Source organism: Myotis brandtii, unplaced genomic scaffold, assembly GCF_000412655.1.
Source record: "Myotis brandtii unplaced genomic scaffold, ASM41265v1 scaffold1103, whole genome shotgun sequence".
NCBI lineage: Eukaryota > Metazoa > Chordata > Mammalia > Chiroptera > Vespertilionidae > Myotis > Myotis brandtii.
The window spans coordinates 2,360,292-2,374,022 of NW_005353762.1; the positions used below are offsets into that span (position 1 = coordinate 2,360,292).

At 48.7% G+C, this 13,731-nt stretch overlaps 2 pseudogenes; one reads left to right on the forward strand and one right to left on the reverse strand.

The window, feature by feature from the left end:
- Positions 1–1,469: 1,469 nt before the first annotated feature.
- LOC102262526 lies at positions 1,470–4,735 on the forward strand (annotated as a pseudogene).
- Positions 4,736–12,646: 7,911 nt separating this feature from the next.
- The window catches only part of LOC102262838, a 2,496-nt pseudogene continuing 1,411 nt past the window's right edge, over positions 12,647–13,731 (reverse strand).

Genomic DNA, 13,731 nt, shown 5'->3' on the forward strand with positions numbered 1-13,731 from the left:
CAGCAAGTGAAAAGTCATGGATTTAAGACACAACTCACCCAGGTTCACCAGATGGGTGGGGAACCAGCAGTTCAATGGGTCTTTGTTGAATCCTAACACCATGTCCACAGGTTGGTCCTGGGTGAGTTTTTTTTGGAATCCTGACCCACTACGTCAAGGAAATGTCAAAGTATGAAACACTCAAACTTGTGAAGAATTTTGGGAGTTTATTTAAGTCCCACTGTCAACAATTGGCAGGAAGAAAATCTGAGCGGATTGAGATAATGCTCTCTGGCAGTTTTGCACCTTATTTTATACATTACAATCAAAACAGGAGATGTATGGTGGTAACATGAAATCCAGGGGTGATACATTAGGGTCCCAGAGAAATCAAAGTGGGGAATCCTCTGTGACTGGATAAACAGTAAAATGACACAGACATACTTCTTTTACATGGTGGATATAGGATAGTTACAAGTCAACAATGAACTCAGTAACAATAAGGGGATTTGTGGTCTCCACAGAGCATTGCCTATGCTTTGAGGGGTCTGGAAATAGGGAAATTCCTTTGACATTCCAAATTATATGTTATTGTAGATGCCAAAAGGCAATACACAGGCTCAGTTAAGGCTAAGATTGACCTTTGTCAGGGAAGATGCCAGCCTAGGACATGACTACCCACCATAAACTGCTTTTAGTTTAAAAGTTTTCATTTCAGAACATCCTTTGTGATAACGTTAGGTCTCTGAGTTTGCAAGAACACCACACAGGCCTTCCCTGAGCTAGTCATTGAGCATGTGGTTCCTTTTCACACACACTGTTCTTGGATCACTTGTGCCCCACCTTCTGACAACAGTCACTGAGTGCTTAGGACAGTGGTCGACAAACTCACCAGTCAACAGAGCCAAATATAACAGTACAACGAATGAAATTTCTTTTGACAGCCAAATTTTTTAAACTTAAACTGTATAGGTAGGTACATTGTTATTAACTTAATTAGGGTACACCTAAGGCTTAGGAAGAGCCACACTCAAGGGGCCAAAGAACCGCATGTGGCTCGCGAGCCACAGTTTGCCAACCATGGGCTTAGGGGATAGGTCTGAACCAAAGCCTCCAACCCACCTGGAAGATCAGAAACTGCCCCTGAAGGAATGTCCCTCCTCTGTCCCAACACAGGAAGAGAAACCATCACCCCAGAATGCAGAAGGACCTGTATGTTGTAAGCAGATGCAGCTCCCTTGCTGCCCACAGTCCTGGTCTCCACACCTCCCGCTCCCCCACCCCTGTGCCCAGGTTCAACACCAATGCCCAAGAACCTGTTTGCTAACTAGGATTAGGACAGCCCCAGCCTCAGATTCGTGCCCAGGTTGTGCAACCTGACCTTAATGAAGATGGTGGTCTTCCAAGAGTTGGAGAAGGACCTCATCTCCATGGTGATTGCCATGAAGATGCAGGGCTTCAACCTCATATCGATGGTGCTCACTGTGAAGATGCAGGGCTCCAAGTACATCCTACAGGAGTATGCTGTTCCCCAGTGAACAACTGGAGACAGACCTGGGGCTGACATCACTGCAGGATCCCCACTTCCTCTGTGAGAAGGCAACAAGCTACAGGACCTGTTGCACTGGGGGAAGCATTTTAAGACCAGACATCTGGAGCTACAAGACAATCCCTGTGGGTTCCATCCACATGGCCAAGGTCAGACAGCAACCCCTGAAGGGTGGCCGGGAGCTGTGCCTCTGCTGCAGCGTCAAGGAGGCTTTTCCAGAAAGCAAAGAACCTGTATGGTGCAAGCAGCTGCAGCTTCCTTGATGCCCACAGTCCTGTTCTCCACAGCTCCAGCTCCCCCACTTCTGTATCCACATTCAACACACCAATGCCCAAGAACCTTTTTGCTACCCGGGAGTAGGACAGCCCCAGCCTCAGATTCATGCCAAGGTTGTGCAACCAGACCTTAATGAAGATGGTGGTTTGAAAGAACTGGAGAAGGACCTCATCTTCATGGTGATTGCCATGAAGATGCAGGGCTCCAACCTCATGTCAATGGTGATCACTATGAAAATGCAGGGCTCCAAGCACATCCTACCGGAGTATGTTCCGCAGTGGACAACTGGAGACAGACCTGGGGCTGACCTCACTGAAGGACCCGCACTTCCCCTGTGAGGAGGCAACAAGCTAAAGGTCCTGTTGCACTGGAGGAAGTACTTTAAGGACCAGACCACCTGGAGCTAGAAGACCCTCCCTTTGGGCGCCATCCACATGGCTGAGGTCAGGCAGCGACCCCTCAAGGGTGGCCAAAATGGCTGAGGAGGCTTCTGCCAAAGTGGCCGAGATCTGGATCTGCTCCCTTTCCAACCAGCCCATCCAATGGGAGGACAGTGCTATACAGGACAGATGCAAGGCTAAGTCAAGGGTTAATTACTCCGAGGGGGTATATCAGAGCTTCTCCTCTGAGCAACAGGCCAGCAACTATGCCACCTATGGACCGAACCTGGCTGAGGAGGGCATTGACATGGGGAAGCTCAAGAAGCAGAGGCCATGGATATTAGGAAACATGTCCATTACCAGGCCACAAAATATCAAGGAAAAAGTTGTGGCGTGGCTGGGAAAGTTCAAAGTGTTGGAGGAGGCTGTGGACTCGAGCAGGACACAGCAGAGCATGTCCCCAAGTTGGAGTGGGACCTGGACCTTCTATTTAGCACACTGAAAAACCCCAGGGACAGTGGCCCAGACATGGAGGATGATAACAGCACCCTCAGCACCCCCAAGCACAAGCTCAGACTGTTCTTTGAAGGCTTGGCACACTCTAGCTCACAGACAGAGATGGAAGCATCCATAGGGCCCGGAGCCAACAGGAGCCTGCAAATCTGGCCAAAGTGCAAGAAAACACGTGGGCCCACAGGCATCAAACAGCCCAGCGACAGTGTTTCAGACTCGGTGGCCCACAGCACCCCCTCCCCCAAAGTCGCCTGAATCTGGACCTCCTCCATGTCTAGCAAGTCCACTCACCGTGTGGACAGCACCATGCAGGCCGGCCCAAGAACAAGTCTACAAATCACTACTCTAAGGAGGAGTATGAGAGCTTCACTGAGCAGGAGGCCGGTGAAGATGCCACCCATGGATAGGACCTGGATCAGGAAGCAGTAACTATTGAAAGTCACAACAAGGTCTATGACAAGCAGAAAGTTGTAGCTTAGCTGAGCAGGGCCCAAGTGTCGGAGGAGGCACTGGACCCTGAGCAGGGACCTGCAGATCATGTCCCCAAGTAGAGGAGGACCCGCACCTTCTGTCTAACATGCTGGAGAACCAGTGACAGTAGCCCAGACAGGGAAGAAGATGACAGCCTTCTCAGCACCACCAAACCCAAGCTCAGGCCATAGTGCGAAGGCCTGTCACATTTCAGTTCAAAAATGGATATGGGGAGCATCCATGGTGCCAAGAGCCAGGAGGAGCTTCCGAGTTCTAGCTGGTTTTGCTGAGGGTTAGTGTGTTGGCACATGGAGTAAAAGGTCCCGGGTTCAAATCTGGTCATGGGCACACCTGTCTGGATTATAGGCTTGATCCCCAGCCCTGGCCATGGCACATGCAGGAGGCAACCAATCCATGTGTCTCTCTCACATCGATGCCTCTCTCCCTTTCTGTCTCTCCCCCTCCCTTCAAGTTTCTCTAAAAAATCAGTGGAAAAATAACCTCTGGTGAGGGTTAACAAAACAAACAAAACAAAACAAAGGAGCCTCCTAGTCCGGCTGAAGTGCCCAAGAAGACCAAGCTCATTCAGCAATAACCAAGTGACAGTGTCTCCAACTTAGTGCCCCAGATCATGCCCACCCAGGGGAGCACCCAGCACCACCCAAGAACAGCCCAGAGGCAGAGACCTCAGCCCTGGACATGCTCACCAAGAAGATGCTGCCCAGTAGGCGCATCACCAAGACCGAGTCTCTCATCCCCTCCACCAAGGCCAAAGGGAAGCATCCCGGCCACCATGGCTGGGCAGGTTCCTGAAGGGGTGGCAGACGGCACAGCCATAGAACAAGTGAACCAACAGCCCAGCCAATGAGCATGGCCAGACTCAGGGAGCCAGCTGCAGATCCCCAGGAAGACCACGTACAAACAGCTGAACCACATCCTCATCTCTGATGACCAGCTGCCAGAGAACATCATCCTGGTCAAACCTCTGATTGGCAGGAGCAGTTCCTCTCAGACAACCTCCAGTGGCTCATGCTGCCTGTTCTGTGCATCTGCTTCATGGCTGACATCCAGTGGCCTTCAGCTTCATCATCTGGTGGATACAGAGATACTGTAACGATAATTCCAAGCCCCCGAAGCCGGTGAAGATCCTGGTGGCAGGGGCACAGCACTACTTCAGCGCTGTGCTGGGGGTCTTCCTGGAGCTGCTGTCCTACAAGATGCTCGGCTGTCTGGGCTACATGAGCTTCCTGGTCATCCCTCTGGGTTCCCACCCTGTGGCCAGGTACCTGGGCTCCATGCATTACCACTACAACAGCTTCTTCCAGGAACTGGCCTGGTGGGACCTGTTCCACAAGCTGGAGGCCCAGAACGCCATACAGGACACACTGGACATCGTGACGAGAATCACACAGTACGTCACAGGGACAACTGTGCCTCCCAGTTGCCCATTGAGGAAGCCCTGCTCTCCTACAAGCAGAAGAGTCCCAACCAGGAGTCCTTATAGTTCATTCTTTTCAGGGAGGCAGGGGAAAGTTGGGAGGGTGCAACAGTCCTAAGGCACCTCGGGAGACTCAGATGATGGTCCCCCTTGGGCTGCAGCGTGCTTTTATCCTTGCCTTTGTCCCTACCTCTGTTCACCAATGAGGCCTTGTCATCCCACTCATCTTGTCAGTGAGTGGGGCTTGTCCTCCCCCAGGCCAGGCCAAAGCAATTCCCAACATGTGCATGACAGAGCTCACCAAGGAGAAGAAAAAGAAGGTGCTGTTTTCTCCCAAGAGAACCAAGGACAAGGTTGTGGAGTCCAAAATCCAAAAGCCAGTGCCTGGCTGGCATAAGCCACCTGGTCTGCAGGGCGAAGCACCAGGAGAACATTCTGCGGGTCCTCATCAAAGGTGTGGTGTGGAATGAAGTTCTTCCAGCTGGCAGCCCAGGGTCTGTCCGCATCCAGCACTTCCCCATCTGCATCTCCAGACATTCTGACTCCACCTTCCTGCCTGCCCTGGAGACACCAAGCACCGGAGGGCCCACCTGCTTTTCTGTTAACCTTTCAGTTTAGTACAGAAACCGATCCTGGAAACACAAAGAGAAACCTTCTTAAGTACAAATGTGCTCACTACCCGGAAGCTAATGTGCAGCCCCCATTGGGAGCCCCAACTGCTCTGCTGAGTAACCAGAACTCTCTGGGGGTCAGGAGGGCAGTGCTGAGCTGGAGAATCACGGAAAGTGAGTTTTGGCCTCAGAACCCCTAACACTCCCAGCGAGAAGGGTTCTCCCTTCTCCACCTGCCCTTCCTGGAAGCCAGGACTCTGCCTCCACAGGACTCAGAGCTGGTGGTCAGATGCCAAGGACTGGCCTCCCATTGTGGGCATCCTGAGCAGAACATGGAGGTCAGTCAGCCCAGCCCTGGGCTCCACCTGCCAACCCGCCAAGTGGCCCCACACCATCCACTCGTGCTTTCCTAAAAAATACCAGTATGATGCAGACCCCCAGGCACACCGGCTAGACAAACTGGTGCAATACCAGCTGCCGCCTTCCTGAACGGGGACTCTGCTTTCGCCCTCATCTTTCTGTGTTATCAAAGAACATTTGTTCTACCCAACAGGTGTGGGACCAACTATTTATCAGGTGAGCACCCTGTCCCTGCACAGCACAGTGGTCACTCGGCCCTCTGCTTGCTGGGAGTCTTCAGGGCACTTCATGACTCTGAGTGCTTGTGCCTCTAAACACGGGGTGAACCTAGGGCAGTAATGGCGAAACTTTTGAGCTCTGCATGTCAGCATTTTGAAAAACCCTAATTTAACTCTGGTGCCGTGTCACATATAGAAATTTTCTGATATTTGCAACCATAGTAAAACAAAGATTGATATTTTTGATATTTGTTGTATATACTTAAATGCCATTTAACAAAGAGATATCAACTGAAAAAATGAGTTCGCGTGTCATAGGTTCGCCATCACTGACCTAGGGTCAAGCTCACAGGTTTATTGTAGAAACTCAGTGGGGTCCGCCCTAGAAAGTGCTCTCTGGGTGCCTGGACAGTGGTCAGGTCTGCTGCACGGGCTGTGGTTGAGCTCATTGGCCATTTTCTCTTTCTCGTGACAAAGCCACAACCTCATTTGATTCTCCACAAGGCCTTGGGCAAAGCTCTTTTCACCTTAGATACAGAGATTGGAGATTCTGTGAGAGATCCGTGTCCTGGGTGAAGCCAGAACCAAAAATCCCAGAAGTGAGCCATGTGGCCCTGGAACAGGGGGTCCCTGTTCCAGGAATGATGGAGCCCAATGCACTGGGGCGTCTATATGCACGACTCCGGAGACCAGGTTCAGAGACACAGATCTAAATTTATTGAGGAAGTACAGCCGTATATAAAGGGGTAAGCAGCCAATACAATAGGGACATGCTTGCTATGTTATCCAATGGGGGTGAGGGTCGGGGCTAAAAGTAGGTGGCTCTTGGAGATTTGTCAGGCTGGCGTTGCCACTTCCTGCTGTGCCAAGGAAGCATGTTCACTGGAGTGAGCTCACAGCATTGCATCGGCCACAGCACTGAGATAAATCTCTTGAGCTCTGCCCACATGGCCCCATGCTAAGTTTATTCCTGACTAAAAGAATGTAGAAAAAATAGTGGAAAAAATCTAAAATATTAGATAGTGTGAGCACTGTGTAGTGGATGAGGGTAGGGGAATGAAACACAGGAGGGCATATCAAAGAGCATGCCTTGCTGAGGAAAATATAGGTATGTGTAATAAACCACAGGGATACATTTAACTGCATGTATTTTAAGTTAAGGGGAAGCTTCTTTTTTTTAAAAAAAAAATATTTTATTGATTTTTCACAGAGAGGAAGGGAGAGGGATAGAGAGTTAGAAACATTGATGAGATAGAAACATCGATCAGCTGCCTCCTGCACACCCCCAACTGGGGATGTGACTGCAACCAAGGTACATGCCCTGGACCGGAATCGAACCTGGGACCTGTCAGTCCGCAGGCCGATGCTCTATCCACTGAGCCAAACCGGTTAGGGCAAGGGGAAGCTTCTTGTCTTGCAAAATAGAATGCATTAATTTTAAACGTGCCTCTAGAAATAGGACCTGTTAAATGAGAAGCAATAAATGATTTTTTAAACATCAGAAGAACATTTGACAAATGGAAGTTATTGTTTGCTTTGTTAGACATATTATATCAGACTAACAGAAAATACCCAGTCTTTTAAACAAAATAAATCATTACCACATACTATGCCACATAGGAAGTCTCAATAAATTCCAGAGAAGATATATATGTTTGTTCTCCATTGATATGTTCATGAGCCATCATGCATGATGCCTATATGTTCTCTAACCGTAATGCACTAAGGTAAGAAGTTAATAAGAAAGGATAGCTTTAAAATCACCAAATATCTGGACAGTTTAGAAGATATAACGGAAGCTGAAGTGAAGTATATTCTATATAAACCCTGAGTTCAACGGAAATTATGAGTGAAATTATGGAATAATTGCAACTAAATAACCATAAAACCATAAAGAAAAGCTGAAAATGAAAAGCAGCCATAAAAGACAGAGTTTTTGTTCTAAATAGACTTCTAAGGAAAGAATTACAGCTGGGAAGAGAGATTGAAGTATCCAAATAGTAAATTAGAGAGAGCAACAGAGTGACTTAGAAGAAACAAGGAAAGGGGGAACCATAATGGCAGAAATCAGTAAAACAAAGAATTTCAAAATAGCCTTCAACAAACTGGAAAACTGCTTCTCTAAAAATATTGGTAAAACAAACAGATTTCTAGCCAGACTGACCAAGAAACAGAGAAAAACGCTGTGCCCATAGTTGTAACAAGTTAGATGAAACGGACCAAATCCTGGGAAGAAACAAACTATACAACCTTCCTCAAGAGAAAGTGATGTCCTGACGAGTATATTAAAGAAGTTGAATTAGTAGTTAAAGCATCTAAGGAAGGGCATCCAGGCCCAGGTGTTTCACTGGAGAATTAAACAGAATAAATGAACATACACTTCACTGTCACATGAGCACTTGAAAAGTTCAACATCATAAGCCATCAGCAAAAGGTTAATTAAACCACAAAGAGACTAACTAAAATAAAAGACTGTGATAACACTTGATGCTGGGGAGGATGTGGAGAAACTGTCATTCGTACAGTGCTGCTGGGAATGTAGACTATTAACAGCCACTGGGGAAAGTAGTTTGGTTGTTTCTTAGAAAACTAAATATGCAACTACCACACAACCCAGAAATTGCACTCCTGGGCATTTATCCCAGAGAAACAGAAACTTTCATCCACTCAAAAACCTGAGCACAAATGTTTACGGGAGCTTTATCTTAAAACTTGCAAGCGATCTCTGAAATCCCTTGTTGGGATTAATATCTACATTTTATAAGAAATGTCTGTCACATAAAAAAGGGTAGAGTATATGAAAAGGGAATTTCATAAAGGGAAACACAAAACGTTAACAAGGTATGAAGAGGTATTCAATTGCACTTGCACTAAGATATGCAGAGATGTTAAATTGTACTTGTAGTCAGGGAAGTAATGAGGCGCTCTTTACACCAATCTGCAAGACAAATTAGAGTGTGATGATGGGAAGTGAAATGGGAACATGATGGGCTGTGATGGGAGTGTAAACTAGTACAGGCACCCAGGAAGGCCATCTATAAGTACTTAGAAAAATTAAATATGCTCTTATATATTTGAATATTCATATGTATAATTTTGCTAAGTCCGAAGAGCATAAGAATCACCGTAGGAGAACCTATAACATAGGCCTCTCATTCTCAAGCTTGAACTGATCACTTTTTTTTTCTCTATTGAATAAGATATTACCAATGTGTCATTACCCCACCAATGTCCCCTCATTCCCCCAATCCTGCCCTGCCCCTCCCCCTGGGTTGTCCACATCCATCACTTATGCTTATATGCATGCATACAAGTCCTGTGGTTGATCTTACCCCCTCCCCCCCCCCCACTGCCATCCCACTGAGTTTTGAGCATCTGAAAGATGCTTCTCTGTCTATGACATACCAGCCTGAATGCACCGGATCTCCTCTGATCACTTTTTGAATAATATTTCCCAGGGGGAAAAGCAGGCCTTCTGTGTGAAAATATGACCCCTCTGAGTCTAAGAGCATGAAGCTGGTTCTTCTGATCAACATCACTGGGTGGGAATGGACCACTGGAAATATTGGATAGAATAGATAGCAAAGAGACACCTGGAATAAGTGTGTTCCCAAATCTTATCCTGTCAATTCCATCTAAAGAACATTAGCCTTTTTTGAGTATTTTCACACTGACATAAACTTCCTCATGCAATGTTAATTGCATTGTATATGAACAGCATGGCTAACAAATTCATGTGACATGATGAAATGTGGCAAAGTGCTGTGATGGAGCCTAACAAAAGATAATGGATCATCTGTGTACTTTCTTCTGCTATCATTTGAAAGTAAAACGATAGCATAGGGAAAACAAAAAGACAAAAGTATCACTCTAGATGTACATAGAGCCACACGAATATTTTCTGTAGTTTTTAAAGTGTGACTATTAAGGATTAAATGTAAAAGAATAAAATATATATGTAGAATAAATTGTGATCACTTGTGTTACTATTAAATCTTAAAATGCTGCCATTGCCTGTGTGTCTTTAAATAGGACATTAGGGTGACAGTTGGGAGATCTTTGAACTCCGGATTCCATCCCAGTTTTCCCTTCCCCAGAGCTACTTACTATCATCCACTTTGTGCTTGTCCCTAAGTAGGTTTCTATAATTTTACTCAAAAGTTGTGTACACACAAGTTAACTTAGTGTTGATTTTGCATTTTTGAAATTTTATTTCAATAGCATCATTCAGAATGTACCCTGACACTTTCTTTTCCACTCGAATCATGCTTTGAGATTTGTCCACGTTGAGACACATACTCCAGTCCATTACTTTTACCGCTTTACTAGGCATTTACTATGATAACTTTATTTTCCTGTTGAAGGACATTTAGGTTATTTCTAGTTTTCCACCATCATAAACAAGGCAGAAATGTACTTTCTTGTATCCTTCATGGGCACGTGAATGTAACTTCTCTAGAGTATGTTGCTAAGAATGAATTTCTCGCAGGAAGGCCATGCACAACTTAGGTTTTACTAGTGGATGCAACTTCACTGGCTGGTTCAGGCATCCCCCCTCCCAGCTGCTGTGGATGTTGGCTGCTCATGGCTCCTGAGGGCCCTTTCCCTGTCCAGAGCGGGTAGGTGGCTCCCCCTCCACTGCCCTGGGATGTAGGCTTAGCCAGAGGCCAGTAATGACTGGCACTGGTAGACAAGCCTGGCTCCTTACCTCCAATGGGACTCACTCAATGGGTACAATTCCTCTTCCAGATCCACTCCCAAGACCGGGCTGAACATCGTGTGATAAGTCCACATCTCTGCTCACCTCCCTCCATCTTCTTTTTCTGAGGACATTCCTTCACTAAAATCTGTCCCACTTCCCAGGAGTCACTGCTTCCAGGGAACCTGGCCCAAGATGACTAATATTGCCAAAGTCTCTCCAAAAGGGCTGCACCAATGTCCACAGTTAGGAGAGGCTTGAAGGCTGAGAAAGAGAAAGCCCATCCTAGAGATGAGGTGGGGGAGGGGGAGAAGGTCTCAGAAGCTGCAGGTGGGTCCACATCTGGAAGTTCGGTGACAGCTGTGCCTGGAGCCTGCTCTGGTTCAGGCGAGGGCACCAGAGTTGGCATTTTCTCTTTAGGTGTTTCTTCATCTTGCTCTAGAGCTGCTTCTGTAGATCCAGGAAGAGACTATGTTACCACCATGACCGCCTTTCATGTGCCTTCCAAGGAAGGGAACCTCCCATCTCCATCAATGAAGTCTCAGTTCAAGCCCCCACGCCAGGAAGTCCTCCAGACTGCAGGCCATGGGGCACTGACCTGAGTGGCTCTGTGCTCCTTCCTAAGCCCAGCCCCTGGGAGCTCTTCTCTGAGTGGCGCAGCCACATGCCCTCCCCCTCACACACACCACCCACTCCTCCTCCTCCTGTGTCTCCGCCTCAGTGGGCTCAGGTGCTCCAGCTGTGAGTGAAGATACTGGGACTGGGTTGGCAGGTCTGGGACAGGAACGGTGAGCTCTATGGAGGCCAAAAGCATGATCAGGCTGGGACATTCTGGCGGCCAATAAAAATCTTCAGTGTACTGGTCCAGCCAGATGCCCAAGATGCAGGAGATGACCTTGGGGAGAGAGAGAGACTGAAAGCAGCGTCGGAGGCCTGGCTTTTCTTTCCACATGGACCTCCCAGAGCACCACTCAGAGAGCCTAGGGTCCTGTGCCTGCTGCTCCTGCCCAACCAGAAGGCAGACCTACTCCTTGCCCACCTTCAACCTGGCAGTCCTGGCAGATATGTGCCTGGCCACCCAGGAGGGGCTGGCAGAAAGCCCTCCTCCCTGACAGCTCTGGATCAATGAGGGAACTGCCTGTCCTCTTCTTCAGGGGAACCTGACATGCTCTCTCAGTGTCCCTGTACCCTCCCACTTCCCTCCCACCGAATGTCACCTCCATGATGACAGGGAGGGCTGGTGTCTATTTAGTTCCTGTCACTCATTGGCACACAGGAGGTGCTCCATGTATAGCTTACCAATGAGTGAACGAAGAAAATCCGTCTGCACCTCTGGTGTCCAGAGACCTCCTAACACCTCAAACTTTGGCTCCTGCACCTACGTGCTGCTTAATTCACTAGCTGCCCTGTGGAGGTCTTCTTCTCTAATTGACAGTTAACTCCCATGGGTAGAGAGCAACAGCCAAGCTACCACTGAGAAGGTTCTACCAGATTAGTGAACAAGGTCCCTGGATAGGGGTGTAGACTGGGCTAGGATTAGAAGCATAAGGGTGTGAATTTTCTGAGGGGCTCACTGTCCACTGACCTCCCCAATCACCCACACCACCCATGTCCACATGAACAGCTCTCTGACTCCTGCCTTTTTTCCTAGGAGAAACCCTCAGACCTCTGCCCTCCAGCAGAAATCCCACCATGAGTAGGATCCAGGGTTCTGCCGGCACCTTGAATTCAGGTCCCATACTCCCCTCATGGCTCTGATCCAAAGCCAAATCACATTTTCTACTGGAACAGAGGTTCACTGTCCTCTTCACAATACAGGAAGATGCAGCCATAGGTAGAGGAGGCCAGGAGGACGTCACATCAGGTGTCCTGTGGACACTCTGAGCCTGTGTGCCCTAGTGTGACTGAATCGCTCCCGACTAGGAGGAAGCTCTGTAGTGCAGGCTTGGGGTCTGCTCTGTGCACTGGATTATGGTCAGTGCCTAGAAACATTTCTGTACCTGGCAGGGCTTTTCATATATTTGCTGATTGAATGAGTCCAAATCAGCCCCATCTTAGACAGCTGGGTGAGTTTGAACCCTACTGCTCAACCCTGGGATTTCTGATCTGGCTTCACCCAGGACTGGGACCCCTAATGGAATCTCCAATCTCTTTATCTAATGAGAAAAGTGCTTAGCCCTGTGCCCTGGAGAGACCGGAAGGTGCACTAGAGTGTGTTTTTGGTGGCAGGCAGGTCTCCCTTCTCACCCTTTATCTTCCTGTTTGCGGGCTGGGCTGTCTTCCAGGAATCCACCTGAAGCCCTATCAGCTGAGCACCAACACCCTGGCTGGGGGAGAACTCATCCCCACTCACCGACGGAGAGGAGAGAAGGATGCGTGATGCCTCCTTGTTTGCCGCAGACCCATATGGAGGGTGGACAACAGCACTCTAGAGCCCAAGCGAGCCACATAATCTAAGTGTCCTGATGCAACCCAGAATGGTCTCACAATTCCAAGTTCCACTACCCCCACGAAGGGAATGATATTCAAGGACTCCTCATTGGGGCTCTTCTGTTTGTAGGTGAGTGTGGCCTCCACGATAAGTAGTTGGTGGAAACAATTGGCCCCTGCGACGTACTGTGTGAGTCTCAACACCATGGCCAGCGTGTCCTGCACAGCCCTCGGGCCTCCTTGTAGAACAGGTCCCGCCTGGGCAGATCTTGGAAGAAGCTGTTGTAGCGGTAATGCACGGAGCCCGGGTACCTGGCCACGAGGTGGTAACCCAGCAGGATGACCAGGAAGTGAATGTAGCCCAGCCAGGGGGATAGGGGCACAGGTTGTAGGACAGTAGCTTCAGAAAGAGCCACAGCACAGCACTGGCTGTGCTCCTGACACCACGATCTTCACAGGCTGGGGGGCTGGGAATTGTAGTGAAGGTATCTCTGTATCCATGAGATGATGGTGCTGAAGGCCGCCTGGGCTCAGCCTTGGAGCAGGTGCACAGTCCAGGCAGCGTGTGTTGCTGTAGGACTCAGACGGGAACTGCCCCTGCCAGTCGGAGATGATGAGCAGGAGGATGTTCTTGGGCAGCTGGCTGTCAGAGATGAGGAAGTGGTTCAGCTGGTCATATACCGTCTCCCTGGGGATCTGCAGCTGGCTCAGGGGGTTGGGGCAGTGCTTGTTGTCCAGGCTGTTGGCCCGCTTGTTCCTGGCTTTACCACCTGCTGCTCCTTCAGGGATGTGCTCCAGCCCCAGCAG